General features: G+C 40.1%; 1 protein-coding gene across 1 annotated transcript in view; it reads right to left on the bottom strand.

Moving 5' to 3' along the window:
• Positions 1-13,824, bottom strand: part of LOC126419661 (uncharacterized) — a 733,764-nt gene that overhangs the window by 372,672 nt on the left and 347,268 nt on the right. Inside the window, exon 4 of the mRNA XM_050086850.1 lies at positions 1,269-1,322. The gene's annotated coding sequence lies outside the window, so the exon portion shown is untranslated. The remainder of the gene's footprint in view (positions 1-1,268; positions 1,323-13,824) is intronic.

Here is a 13,824-nt window from a genome sequence, read left to right as displayed (position 1 = left end):
GAAGAAGTGACAGACAGACAGTGTAAGCCAGCTGAGAAGTGCTGAGTCGCCGGCTGTTTGACGACCAATCCCGTGGCTTGCAAGAGTCTCATTCGGATATTCACGGACTTGATGATCCCAGTGAGGTAGTGCCCCGTCGTGTTGAAAAAATGAAGTTGTCCTCTTTCAGACTCGGAAAAAACCGGTTTTATAACATGATACTGCTGTCCGTTAACCTTATCTCCATCAAAGTGGAATGGTCCGTAAACAGGTGAGTGGGACATCGCACTAACCACCTTGACTTCAGGTGAATCTCGTAGATGTTCAGTGAGTGCATACGTGTTTCTGTTAAGACCAAAATTCGAACATTGTGTTTGTTTAGTTTCCCACTAAGGTGGAAAGTTGCTTAATCACTGAACACGACGCACTGTGCGACAGCGTTATTATTGTCAACAGCACACTGAAGCTTGTCAGGAAATGCCACACGTTTGCCTTTCTCGTCATGACGTAGAGCCTGTAACAGCTCAGCTTATACGACTTTACAACGGAACGAGAAACATGCCAAATTGTTGTTGCAGGCCGTTATATCTCCCGATTGGTGCCGGGCGGGGTGGCCGAGCGGTTCTAGGCGCTTCAGTCTGGAACCGACAGACCGCTACGGTCGCAGGTTCGAATCCTGCCTCGGGCATGGATGTGTGTGATGTCCTTAGGTTAGTTAGGTTTAAGTGGTTCTAAGTTCTAGGGGACTGATGACCTCAGATGTTAAGTCCCATAGTGCTCAGAGCCATTTTTCTCCCGATTGGTATAGCGAGTTGATTTCGTAGGTCTGCGTTGGAAACCGGTATGAATTCGTGCGGCACTTTCGTTGGAAATGGGAGGGGGCTCAGGACTTATTCTTGTACATACAGTCCTGCGAATGTTCCATCCATTCAGAGAATCAGTTTCGTACTTCAACCTGAAACATCTTTGCACTGTTATCACAGCTTCTATTCTTGTATGAACTATTTATTGATGATTTTTCACTTCTGTACAAGGCTGTAGTCTAGACAAGTACCAACACGAAAACACCAAATTATTTCTGTTGCTGAGTAGCCATTTTGCAACGTGTGACGGTAACCAAGCAACCACAAGAGAACCGACATCTGGCAGCAATGAATATAAACTAGACAATGTACTTGTTCCTCCAATAAGCGAGATATATATTCTTTCTGAAGCACCCTGCATAAACCAGTTTGTCGTGACGTTCGCATCGCATTATACTTGAAGTTAACAGAACGTATCGCACTTACCAATACAGCTCTATGATGAAACGCCCTTCTCAGCTTGCAGCAAAGTTTCTTTCCCTGCAAACAAAAAGAAAAAAAAGTATTCGTTAGTTACGATTAATTTAATAAAATGGAAACATTAAGTGCTGGAATGACATCAATGAGGGGCAAAACGACGACACCGATTCACATTGTGGTTTTAGACAGGGGAAACTAATAAAGGAAAGCAGTCCACGAACACATGACATACGATGCGGCATCAACAGAATCAGCCGACAAAGTAAGAGAGAGAAAATCGCGTGACGTACGTGAAGAGCGAAGCGTTACAAATAGCTCTGAGCACTATGGGACTTAACTTCTGAGGTCATCGGTCCCCTGAACTCGACAGTGTATATTCCTCGCGTAACGTCTCAAATGTGACATTTTGCTAATTACAACGTCTATCTTCGTCATATAGTAGCCGTACTCCGTCATTCCATAGTTGCGGACTTAACATTAATAGTATAATTGGCATGCACGTATTAACACAAGAAAAAAAAACCAAATAAACATGAATATGAACAACATACAATAAGGTCTGATGATGCGAGCTGTGTTGATTTGCCCCTAAACGGAGGAACCGGAAGCATTACAGATGTAACAATATCTTCACCTTGCTTGGAATGACCAAAATTTGAAATTTACCCTAGGTTTTTTAACAGTCCTTATTTGCCACATTTCCTACATCGTTTATTTTGTTCAGTAAATCAGAAATTAACATTTTATTTTTATATACTTTTTTGTTGATCTCTCTATATTTGATGATAATGTTTTGTGCGGAAACAAATTTTATGTTTGAAAAATCGAGTACCTTCGATCTTGAAACTTGTGTTACGTGCAAGACCGCGAAGGAACCTAAGTGGCCAAATTTCCGTAATATGAAAGTAAACGTGCAACAAAATAGTCTGGTTAATGGACATCTAAAAAGAATTTTATTTCATAATCAATAATAATTTGTGCCGAGTTCGAACTCTAATACAGAGTCCCGTTCTTTGAATACAGTGCTCTTACTGACAGTTATGAAAGCGCGACCCATCTCCACAGCTGCAAGAGCATTGCCTGTCAAGTGTTCCAGTCGGGCTCAGAATTTTATTTTATCAAGTAGTTTCCACAAGTTTATAATGTGATCATGAGTTAACTTGGAGATCATGGTTCTCACAGAAATGAGGACACTTCATAATAAACTACCCTATGCATGTCACACAATACAGAAGTTCTGTAAATGAAATCGGAGAAGAGAAACTAGAGTAGAACCCTAATATCTGAAGCCGAAATGGAACATTTATGTTATGCCGGTACAGGTAGTTCAGATGTAGACACCTTTGGAAAAAGATGCAGTAAAAACGCGACTAAATATGTCATTATTTTTTATAGTGAAGAAGTAGTTTTATAATAGCAGAGACATATTTTGTTTCGCCTCATACACGCTCGTGTGAATGGCTACATCACTGCGACTGACGTGCACTGTTTCGGCACGCGAAGAACATGCTATTATCAGTCTGTGTCGGTGTGTTAGCCCGCCTGATCAAGGAAGCTTTGTTCTGTTGCCGAGACATCGTAAATATCTGTCACGAAATTTCAGCCGTTCCTTCGAGTACATTTTAGTTATGGTATACACCAGAAAACAGCCTTTTCGGTTCTGTTTATACTGATCCGTACTGTGTAATGTTATTGTTGTGGTTCAAAATGGTTCAAATGGCTCTGAGCACTATGGGACTTAACATCTATGGTCATCAGTCCCCTAGAACTTAGAACTACTTAAACCTAACTAACCTAAGGACATCACACAACACCCAGTCATCACGAGGCAGAGAAAATCCCTGACCCCGCCGGGAATCGAACCCGGGAACCCGGGCGCTATATTGTTGTGGGCTTCAGTCCGAAGACTGCTCACATGCTGCTTCCTGCATACGTTTGTCCTGTGAAAGCCTTTACATCCTTGCATAACTAGCACCACATCCATTTGAACTTGCTTGATCGCCCTACAGTTACCAAACTGACGATACCGTGATGCCACAGTATTGGTCCAATTAAACGATCTCTTCTTTTAGTTAAGTTGTATCACTTATTTCTTTTTCTTACCAGTCGAAACAGTACTACCTCGTCATTAGTTATCCGATCTATCCATAAGATATTCAGCATTTTTCTATACTACCATATCTCTACAGCTTCTATACTTTTTTTTTGTATGAACTGTTTATTGTCAACATTTCACTTCTGTTCGGGGCTGCAGTCCAGGCGAATACCTCCACTAAAGACTTCCTAACATTAAAAAATTAGTTTTGGTATTAACATACTTATCTTTCTCAGAAACGCTTTTCTTATTACTGACAGTATGCAGTTTATACCTTCTCTATACCGGCCATCGTCAGTAATTTTGCTGCACTGGTGCAAGTACGGGAAGCTATACACCAGGAGCTGCTCGACCACCTGATCCAGAGTATTCCAACCCGTTGTGCGGCCTGTGTACGTGTGCATGGTGATCATATCCCATATTGATGTCGGGGTACATGCGCCGGAAACAGTGGCGTTTTGTAGCACATGTGTTTCGGGACGGTTTACTCAATTTATCACCAATACCGTGCCACGTTGTGTGACACCACATTCTGCAATTATACTTAATTTATGAGCATGAGAGTATATTTATCAATGGTTTCCGTTGCTCGCTCAACACACAGGTTAAAAAATACCGGGAATAGGCTACAAGACACGTAACATTCCTACCTACGTGTTTCCTTTCATATACTTTTACTATTATTACAACTGTAGTCCGTTTTCCATATACGTTGTAGATAACATTTCGCTCCTTGTATTTTATTCTTCCTATCTTCAGAATATCGAAATGTGTTGTTCTTTCAGCGTTATTATAAGCTTTTCGCAAGTCTACAAATGCTATAAACATTAGTTTACCTATCCACAATCTGTCTCTTAAAATAAATCATGGGGTCAGTATTACCTCGCAGGCCCTGTATTTCTCTGAAAGCCAAATTGATCTTCCTCAAATTCGCCTTCGAGCAGTCTTACCATTCTCCTGTGAATAAACGTTGTTAGTATTTTCCAGCCATGATTTATTAAGCTGACGGTACTGCACTATTAACACCTGTAAGGAACTGCCTTTTTCAGAATTATAACTATTACATTTTTTTAGAAGTCAGGAGCATTCCGACTATCCACATCTTGCGTAACAGGTGGAATATTAAGAAGGGCTCATTGATAACGAAGGAACGTCGCTCTCTCCAAGCGCCTTATTTTGGTCTATAGGTTTTTCAGAGCAAATTCTTCTTGCAGTATCATCTCTCCCGTTTCATCCTCAACTTCCTCTTCCGTTTATATGATATTACTATCTTCAGGATTACTATGTGGCGCTTCTATAAAGTCTTTCCACATTTCAACCTTTCCTTCTTTACTTGATACTGGCTTGCTATCTGAGCTCTTGATATTCTTACGGGATCTACTTTTTCTCCAAAGGTTTCCGAGCCATTCATATTACTATGTCTCTCCTCTAGCCATTCATGCGTTTTTCACTTACAGTATGCATTAGCAAATCCAATACCAATGGACGCTGCGTATGTTTTCTACTGCACAAATACTCCCGGTTACTAGTGATCGCCTTCAAATTAGGCCACATTTGAGTACAGTATTCGTTCCCTTCACTGACAAAATCATCGTTGCGTATAATTTCCTGTGAATGCGCTAAGTGTCCCGTTCCTCTCGTTTGTACCTCTTCCAGCTTCGAAAAATGAATTACATTTAGTGGACATTACATTTCGAAAATATAAAACGTCTTACGGTTCCATAGCAGATGATTAAGGTGTATGCTCAAGAACTGGGATTTTTTTCTGGTTAAAAATTGCTAGTCTCATCAAACTTCGTGGCCGACTGAGATTTTCTAAACGGTATCTTTCGATGGGGTGCAAGGACACATCTGTAATAAAGTACTAATTCCCTAACTCCGAGTTCATCTAGCGTGCTGAAACTTCTTACACCGTGAGGATCCAGTTAAAGGTCGGAAAATAGTAACGGACTAACATGCACCAGTTACCTATGGTTGTTGATTAATATATTTTCTCTCCGCTCAACACATTACTTTTTTCCCTTAGCATGTTGGTTTTTCTGTAACAATGTACGGTGTCCTTACGCACATCAACCATCTTTATATAATTGCTAAGGTGTGATTTTTAAAATTTTATCGACGTGGCAGACAGAAGACAAATTTTCAGTGTTCGTCCGGATTGGGTATTCTACATATCATAATATTCTAGCTTAAGTGAAGACGGTGAGTACGTATTAGACCATCAATTTCAGTCCCTGACAACTTTTGCAGTCTTCGAAATACTGTGATAGCGGGAATCATCAGACTGGAAATTTGGAAATGTATGTTTTCTGTAGCTTAGAATTTTTATTGTTCTTCTGGATTGCATATATTTCTAAAGTTATCTCCGGCCTCAGTTCCAGTGAACATTCTTCAGATAGAGTATGTCGGCTACAAGAGTTACTCGTGCAGTTATGTAAGCAATATGCATGATACGTCGTAGAACAGTATGTTGTTGTGCGACGCAGCACGCATATTGCTTGTAGAATCTTAGGCGTTACTCTTATGGGCTGTACACTCAAATCTGAAGATTGTTCTACGGAATTAAAGCAGGTCACAACTTGCGAAATTCTGTGTTATATAGATCGTCAAATAAATTTACTGTACAACCACTGACTGCGGATCTTCCCCAAAAAAGACAATATATCAAATGTTTTTGTGGGATACATCTCGTTCTTGAGGAAGACATCATTGTAAGCATACCAAACGAGTATGTGTAAATCGGGATATACTAAACCGTTCCCTCCCAATTACGTAGGAAAGTAAAAGAAAGAAACAGGAGAGGAGGCAGCTATAAGTGATCCGTCATCACCTCTCGGGAGGTGGGCCCATCAGCAAGTAAGAGGCAGGTAGGCAAGCAGACGGGTGATAGCATCAGAACCAAGGCGGAGGTAGTGCCGGACGCCGGCATTCCCCTAGGCCCCGTCCCAAACTACACGGACTGCTTACCGCTGCTTCCAATTAAAGACCCACTGCCGCATCCCCGAATAATCGGCCTCAGGTGTACGCTCGACAGGGCCTCTTGTAAACACGACGATACAGGATGTTTTCTTAGATTTACGGATACGGAAGTTTCCTCGGCAGAAGCAGCTTCTGGGTACCGTAAGAAGCGTCACAAATTATATAAGATTTTAATCCAGTCCGATAATAAGGGACTGCCTAAAATAATACAGTATTTCCAAAATAAAAACGGCCCACTTCCTTAAGGAAGACATGATTTTCCTATTTCCTGCTGTCTCGAACCCCTGATCACGGACGATGTCAATTGGCACAGCCGTTTTCTGTGAATGAAGGTGAGTGTAATGTGGATGTATCCACCCTTGTGACGAGTCGAACTCTGCTGCAGATGTTTTCAATAAGGCGTATGAAAGCCTGTAGAACAATGGCAGCTGTTTCTTCCTCAAGGCCTGAAACCAGATACGGCAGTCACGGTGGACGCTGGGCCGGGAGAGAAGGCGACGTTCGAAGGTTTTCCGTTGGGTTCAGATCGGGACACTTAGCTGGGCAGTCCATTTGAGGAGCTTTACTGGCGACACAGATACTGCTTTATGACACGTTGCATTGTCATACTGATACAATCATCATCTTCTAATTGTTCCTCTACTGTGCGCAGTATCTTTTTCTTTTTTTCGAATCATCAGTCTTCTGACTGGTTTGGTGCGGCGCGCTATGAATACCTCTCCTCTGCCAACCTCTTCATCCCAAAGTAGCACTTGCAAACTTCGTTCTCAATTATTTGCAGGCTGTATTCCCGTCTCTGTCTTCCTCTACAGTTTTTGCCTCCTACAGCTCCTCTAGTACCAGGGAGATAAGTCCCTGATGTCCTGACAGATGTCATATCATCCTTCCCTTTCACCCTCGTCAGTGTTTTCCACATTTTCCTTTCCTCACCCATTCTGCGCAGAACCCTTCCCATTCCTTACCTTATCAGTCCACCTAATTTGTCACCATCCGTCTGTAGCACCACATCTCAGATGCTTCGATTCTCCTCTGTTCCGGTTTCCCCATAGTCCATGTTTAAGTACCATACAATACTGTGCTCCAAACGTACATTCTCAGAAATTTATTTCTCAAATTAAGGCCTATATTTGTTAATAGTAGATTTCTTTGAACAGGAATGCTCTTTTTGCCAGTGTTAGTATGCGTTTGGTTTTCTCCTTGCTCCGATCGTCAAGGGTTATTTTGCTGTGTGGGTAGCAGGATTGATAATTTTATTTACCAGGTGATCAAAAAGTGAGTATAAATTTGAAAACTGAATAAATCACGGAATAATGTAGGTAGAGAGGTACAAATTGACACACATGCTTTGAATGACATGATGTTTTATTAGAACCAAAAAAATTACAAAAGTTCAAAAAATGTCCGACAGATGGCGCTTCATCTGACCAGAATAGCAAAAATTAGTATAAAAAAGTAAGACAAACCAAAGATGATGTTCTTTACAGGAAATGCTCAATATGTCCACCATCATTCCTCAACAATAGCTGTAGTCGAGGAATAATGTTGTAAACAGCAATGTAAAGCATGTCCGGAATTATGGTGAGGCATTGGAGTCGGATGTTGTCTTTCAGCATCCCTAGAGATGTCGGTCGATCACGATACACTTGCGGCTTCAGGTAACCCCAAAGCCAATAATCGCACGGACTGAGGTCTGGGGAGCTGGGAGGCCAAACATGACGAAAGTGGCGGGTGAGAACACGATCATCACCAAAGGACGCGCGGAAGAGATCTTTCACGCGCCATCTGTCGGACATTATGTGAACTTTGTTTTTCTTCGGTTCTAATAAAACCCCATGTCATTCCAAGCACGTGTGTCAATTTTTACCTCTCTATCTACATTATTCCGTGGTTTATTAAGTTTTCAAATTTATACTGACTTTTTGATCACCCTGTACTTCGTAATCGCCAGTCCTGATGTTAAGTTTCTCGCTGTTCTCATTTCTGCAGCCATTCATGGACCCTTCTTCCGAAACAACGATGGAAGTTTTATGAATGACAATCTGCCGTGTCACTGGGCCACAACTGTTCATGGTTCGTTTGAGGAACATTCTGAACAATTCGAGAGAATGATCTGGCCACCCAGATTGTCTGACGTGAATGCCATCGAACATTTATGGTACATGATCGTCATGCACAAAATACTGCACTGGCAACCCTGAAACGTCCCCTTTGAACAATTATACACGACTGTCCTTAACCTGACACACAATATTTTTGGCGCAACGCAATCTGACTTTCAGAATTCTCTACAAAAGAATGACCCTGACTAACATTAAACTATACCTTTCACAAATCACTTACCTCACAAAAATCTTCGCTGCTCAAGCTACTGCAATACAGCAAGCGCCACTACTGCCGCTAAATAAAAGATTCAAACTACTAAAGGCACTAACTACTGATAGGGATAGTTAGCAAATGAAAGATATTAATAGAGAACAAACAATGTATTTACCTTGATATCATCACAAGTCATAATATATATATCAGTTCATGACAAATTGCAAACCTCCGCCATCTCTCTCCCCACATCCACCACTACTGGCGGCTCACCTCCAACTGCGCAACGCTACGCGCTGTTCACAGCCAGCTGCCTAACACTACAATGGCGAGTATTACAACAATGCAAAGCAGACACAGACTGCCCACAGCACAGCCAGTGATTGTCATACAGAGGTGGCGTTACCAATAGAAAACATAAACAGCCTACTTACATAGAGAAAACATAAACAGCCTACTTACATAGAGAAAACATAAACAGCCTACTTACATAGAGAAAACATAAACAGCCTACTTACATAGAGAAAACATAAACAGCCTACTTACATAGCCCCCATGCTCCCCACAAAAAATTTTACAAATTTTTTTTTTTGGGCAGTGGCCAATAATGATTTGATAAAATTTTTCATAATTACAATAACAAAGAAATCAAATGCACACACTTATTGATACAATGTTGGTCAAAAGCTAAAATTTTTTCACAGTCCATAAAGACAGTCCAGATTGTTCATCACTGTAAAATTTCAGTGTTTTTCTCAAAGTCTGAGCAGTAAAAGAAAATGCACACGGAAGTAGTGGATTTCCATGGAGTCTTGAAGAAGCAGTGTTGTCCTTCCAACGGAATGACAGTGCTGACTCTTGACATGCTGACAGGTAATGGGCCACAACATAGCAAACCCACAGCAGAGTCATTCGACGTTTTGAAGAACATTGGTAGGTAGGTCATCACAGAGTAGACCCACTGCAGTCCTGGTAGAGATTGTGGTATTGGTGGGCCACCAGAGGTGCAGACCCACTGCAGTCCTTGTAGAAATAATGGCGTTGGTGGGTCATCATAGATGCAGACCCACTGTAGTCCTTGCAGAGATAATGGTATTGGTGGGCCACCAGAGGTGCAGACCCACTGTAGTCCTTGTAGAGGTAATGGTATTGGTGGGCCACCAGAGATGCAGACCCACTGTAGTCCTTGTAGAGATAATGGTACTGGTGGGTCATCAAAGATGCAGACCCACTGTAGTCCTTGGAGAGCCAGCAGCCATCTGTTGTGACTGTGCAGGTGCACAATCACCGTTGAAGAGTCTTGCGGATAATATAGCAAGTCCATAAACCACCACTTGTGCACTCACAAAGTTTTTGAAATTGTCCTTAGAACCAGCAATGCTGTTATCCAGTCCCTTGCTGAATCATTAACACACATGCAAACACTATCAGTCCCTACTTCTCACATATTGTCCATATACTATGACCAACAGAAACGTGTGCAGTGAAATGTAACTAACAAGTTAATAATATCATGAACTGGTGACAATTACAATTTTTATAACATAAGAATACAATAACATAGGTACAAAACACATCATTAAAAACATAATAATACAGATAACGTTTGTAGTAATAGGGGCTTTACAAAAGAATAGAAATAAACATATACATCAGTGTTACAGGAATTATGACATAAGTAAATACATAAAAGATCAGAATAACTTTTGAAACATCAACTTTACACATGAGCATTGAACAGAACAGAATATCATAGTGAATGTAGCTTAATATTAAAAGAGAAAAAAATTCTATGAAACTGTACACAGAGACAGGAAGAAAACAAATACACAAGGGTACACAAACATATAGTGGGATAACACAAAAGGGAAAGGACAGGGTTCGATTTCAGTGTAACATGTGGTACTGCAGTCCAACCTAAAACTTCATATATCTTTCCTCTTATTTCATCCTTTGTTTCCACCCAAAAAATTCTATCTAAGCATGCTTTCTGTATTTATATGTTCATACATTTCTTACCTCAACATTTATTTCCAAGAAAATCCTACCTAAACCTGTTTTCTCAATGCATTTCTTTACCTATTCTCCATAGTCAGTTTCTTATATAGTCTACCCCCTCTTAAGCTAACTTAAATCTACTGAGCTCAGATGCTAAACTAAGGGACGAGGCAATGCAGCAGCACATAAAACAATTAATATGAGCAGCAATGACAAGAAATACAGATTGGCAAAGCTAGCAGCAGCAAATGTAATAACTTATATCAAAACGACATAGCTCAAGCAAAAAAGATATTACAGTAAAAACAACAATGCAGATAAGGGAAATGTATATTCACATCTTAATATCTATGTAATTAAAGTGGTGCACCACAACAACTGATTGTAAAAAGAAATATTACCATGTACTTGAAAAGAAAATTATGTGTTACTGTTACTAGATCCTTCTTATTGTTCTTTCCTTTCCAAGTGCTCCTTTTTTAAAGAATGTGGATCATAAAATAATTATTTAATAGATCTGTTGACAGAAAGTGTTCACATTAGCAAATGCATTTTATTTTATAAAAGCAATGCTGCAACACAGCTGGAAAACAAATGTCAAATGAAATAAGCAACTATGAAAAGCAAAGCATAAAAATATCATTCAGTAGTCATGTGACATTTCATAAGTTAGTAGCTCTCAACTCTCGTAGAAAGACGCTTGTCGTAATCAGGTGTGCAGATGTACGAATATTTCCCATCAATTCATAAGCATTTCAGTAATTAGCACAAAGTGCGAGTAATCATATGTTTTCAAGTAACGAGGGTGTCGCATTAGCGATGAAAGGCACACCCTAATGGCTTGTTCTCCAGGTGTTTGACACGTCCCACGTCCCCTTTTTTTTCTACCTGTGCCGCTGAAAAGGGCTCGCAATAATGGCTTTTTCTCCAGGCGTCTGACACAGCTGGGTGCCCGCGACGCATTACGTGCAGGTGGTCACTTAACTTTCGTACGGAAATATTTACGACAGCAGTTTCTGCTACCGTTGCAGTCTCATTTAAAAACATTTCACAGGTCAAGAATTAGCGTTGCAAATCTCTAGAAACAAAATCCTATAAATATAAGTGTCCAAAAAAAATATTCGTCAGCATTGTGATACAGTCACACATTTCATAACTCTTAAAGTACGTTTCTTGGTTTCCAACATCCTTTTCATAAATCAGAGTCCCTAAACACTACTCATTATTCCTTACCTCATTATACATATACATATTCGTCGACACTTCTTCAATATTTCATCGTGAGAAATACGTAGCATAATAAACATTCCTCAACAACATAATACACATCGTCGTCGTAATAATAACATCATAACACTTCAGTCAAATCTCAAAATCGTCGTAACTTCCTCCAATAATTTCTAAGCCTAAAATAATTCTCTGCTCATGTCAAAAGTGTCAGCTGCCTCAAACGTACTTTAAAAATCATGATCTCATACCAAATATATCATTCAAAGCTCTCATAGTATCACAATGATTCCGAAAAAATATGAACAGTTTACAAAGTACAGACAAAATACAGTTTCATAAGTGTGAAGTTATCCAACGGTGTAATTACGTAAACATGTGTCACTGACGTAGTAAAAAACATGTTTATCTCTCAGTTAAATGATCAGATAGCTGTGTAATTTGTGTGTTAGAGAAATATGGTACCGATGTGTAAAGTTGTATAAGCAAATACCATATTAGCTAGGGCTACTTGTGCTTGCCAAACACATGGTACACAAAGTAGGCGTGTACCCCCCTGAGGATTAATGTAATTATACCCTCAGGTGTTACAGATTACAGCAATGAAATGAAATGTATCACTGAAAACTTTCTTTGTAATTCAAAAATCTTTAAAAATAAATGTTTTAAGTACAAAATTAATCACTGAAATGCGTGTCCTGTAGCGCTAAATGTGCATATTGTTGTAAGATAATCTCTGTGAAAGTGTCGTAGTTATTTTCCTCCAAAAGCTAAGTTCTGCAGAAGCCAATGTACTTACCTCATGATAAACAAAAGTGAAATGCTTTGCGTAGAGATATCTTAGTTATTACGCTTATTGTTGTGATGATGAAAGTACTGTGCTGTAACGTATTGTTGTGCTATGGAAAAGGCTGTCTCCTTGTAGCTATTCCACAAAAGTTACTACTAAAACATGTTTTACTTTCCAGAACAATACAGACAAACTGTGCAGATATAAAACAGAAACACCGCAAAATCAACATTGTAAATTGTCACTCATTAGTAGCGTCGTGATAAAATCGTGTAGCTGTCAAGGTGCGTTTACACTGCGATTTGTATCGGCACATGTATGAGATACATGTATATGCGACTTTGCGACATGTATCGCGACTTGTATGAGCTGACAAGTATCAACTTCATACATGTATGAGCGTGCGTTTACACTGATTTGTATCACTGTGCGATGGCTTCCGACGACGATTTGGAAGATTTCACATTTTTATGTGCTGGTACACTTGCTCTTTTGGAAGATGATAGGAAGAAAAGGCGGAGGAAGCGTAGATGGTGGCAGAGAGAGTTTCTTCGCAAACGCGCTACTCACGGAGCTTACGCAATGCTCGTTCAGGAATTAACGCTAGAGGATGGCGCATATTTTAGAAATTATGTTAGGATGAGTATGGAGGATTTCCGCGGTTTGCTATCTCTTGTTGCTCCTCTTGTGTCCAAAACCAACACAAACTTTCGGGAAGCGATTCCACCAGAGGATCAGTTGGCAGTAACACTCCGTTTTTTGGCCACTGGGGATTCCTTTTCGACGTTAATGTATCTGCATAGGATATCAAAAAGTGCCATATGCAACATTATTCTTCGTGTTTGCGAGGCCATTGTGCAAGTTTTATCCCAAGAAGTGAAGGTAAAAGTTATATATATATATATATATATATATCAGAGTATGTAATACATTATATAATTTTTTCATGCATCTGGCGCGTATATCAGTTTTTTGCTATTATTCCGGCGGCCTCGCGTGATAATGTTGGCAACGGATGCTAATGCCGACAATCGTGTGAGTCGTTGGCATTAGTAATCGCGCGACAATGCAAATGTTTTGTCATGAAATCTTCGTTTTACGAGGGCAATTACTTTTAACGAGCGGACGAGGGTACATACAAGTAACTGTCAACCAGG

Source organism: Schistocerca serialis, chromosome 9 (genome assembly GCF_023864345.2).
Source record: "Schistocerca serialis cubense isolate TAMUIC-IGC-003099 chromosome 9, iqSchSeri2.2, whole genome shotgun sequence".
In the NCBI taxonomy this organism is placed as follows: domain Eukaryota; kingdom Metazoa; phylum Arthropoda; class Insecta; order Orthoptera; family Acrididae; genus Schistocerca; species Schistocerca serialis.
The sequence above is the reverse complement of the archived record's forward strand: the minus strand, read 5'-3'. Positions and strand labels throughout refer to the sequence as shown.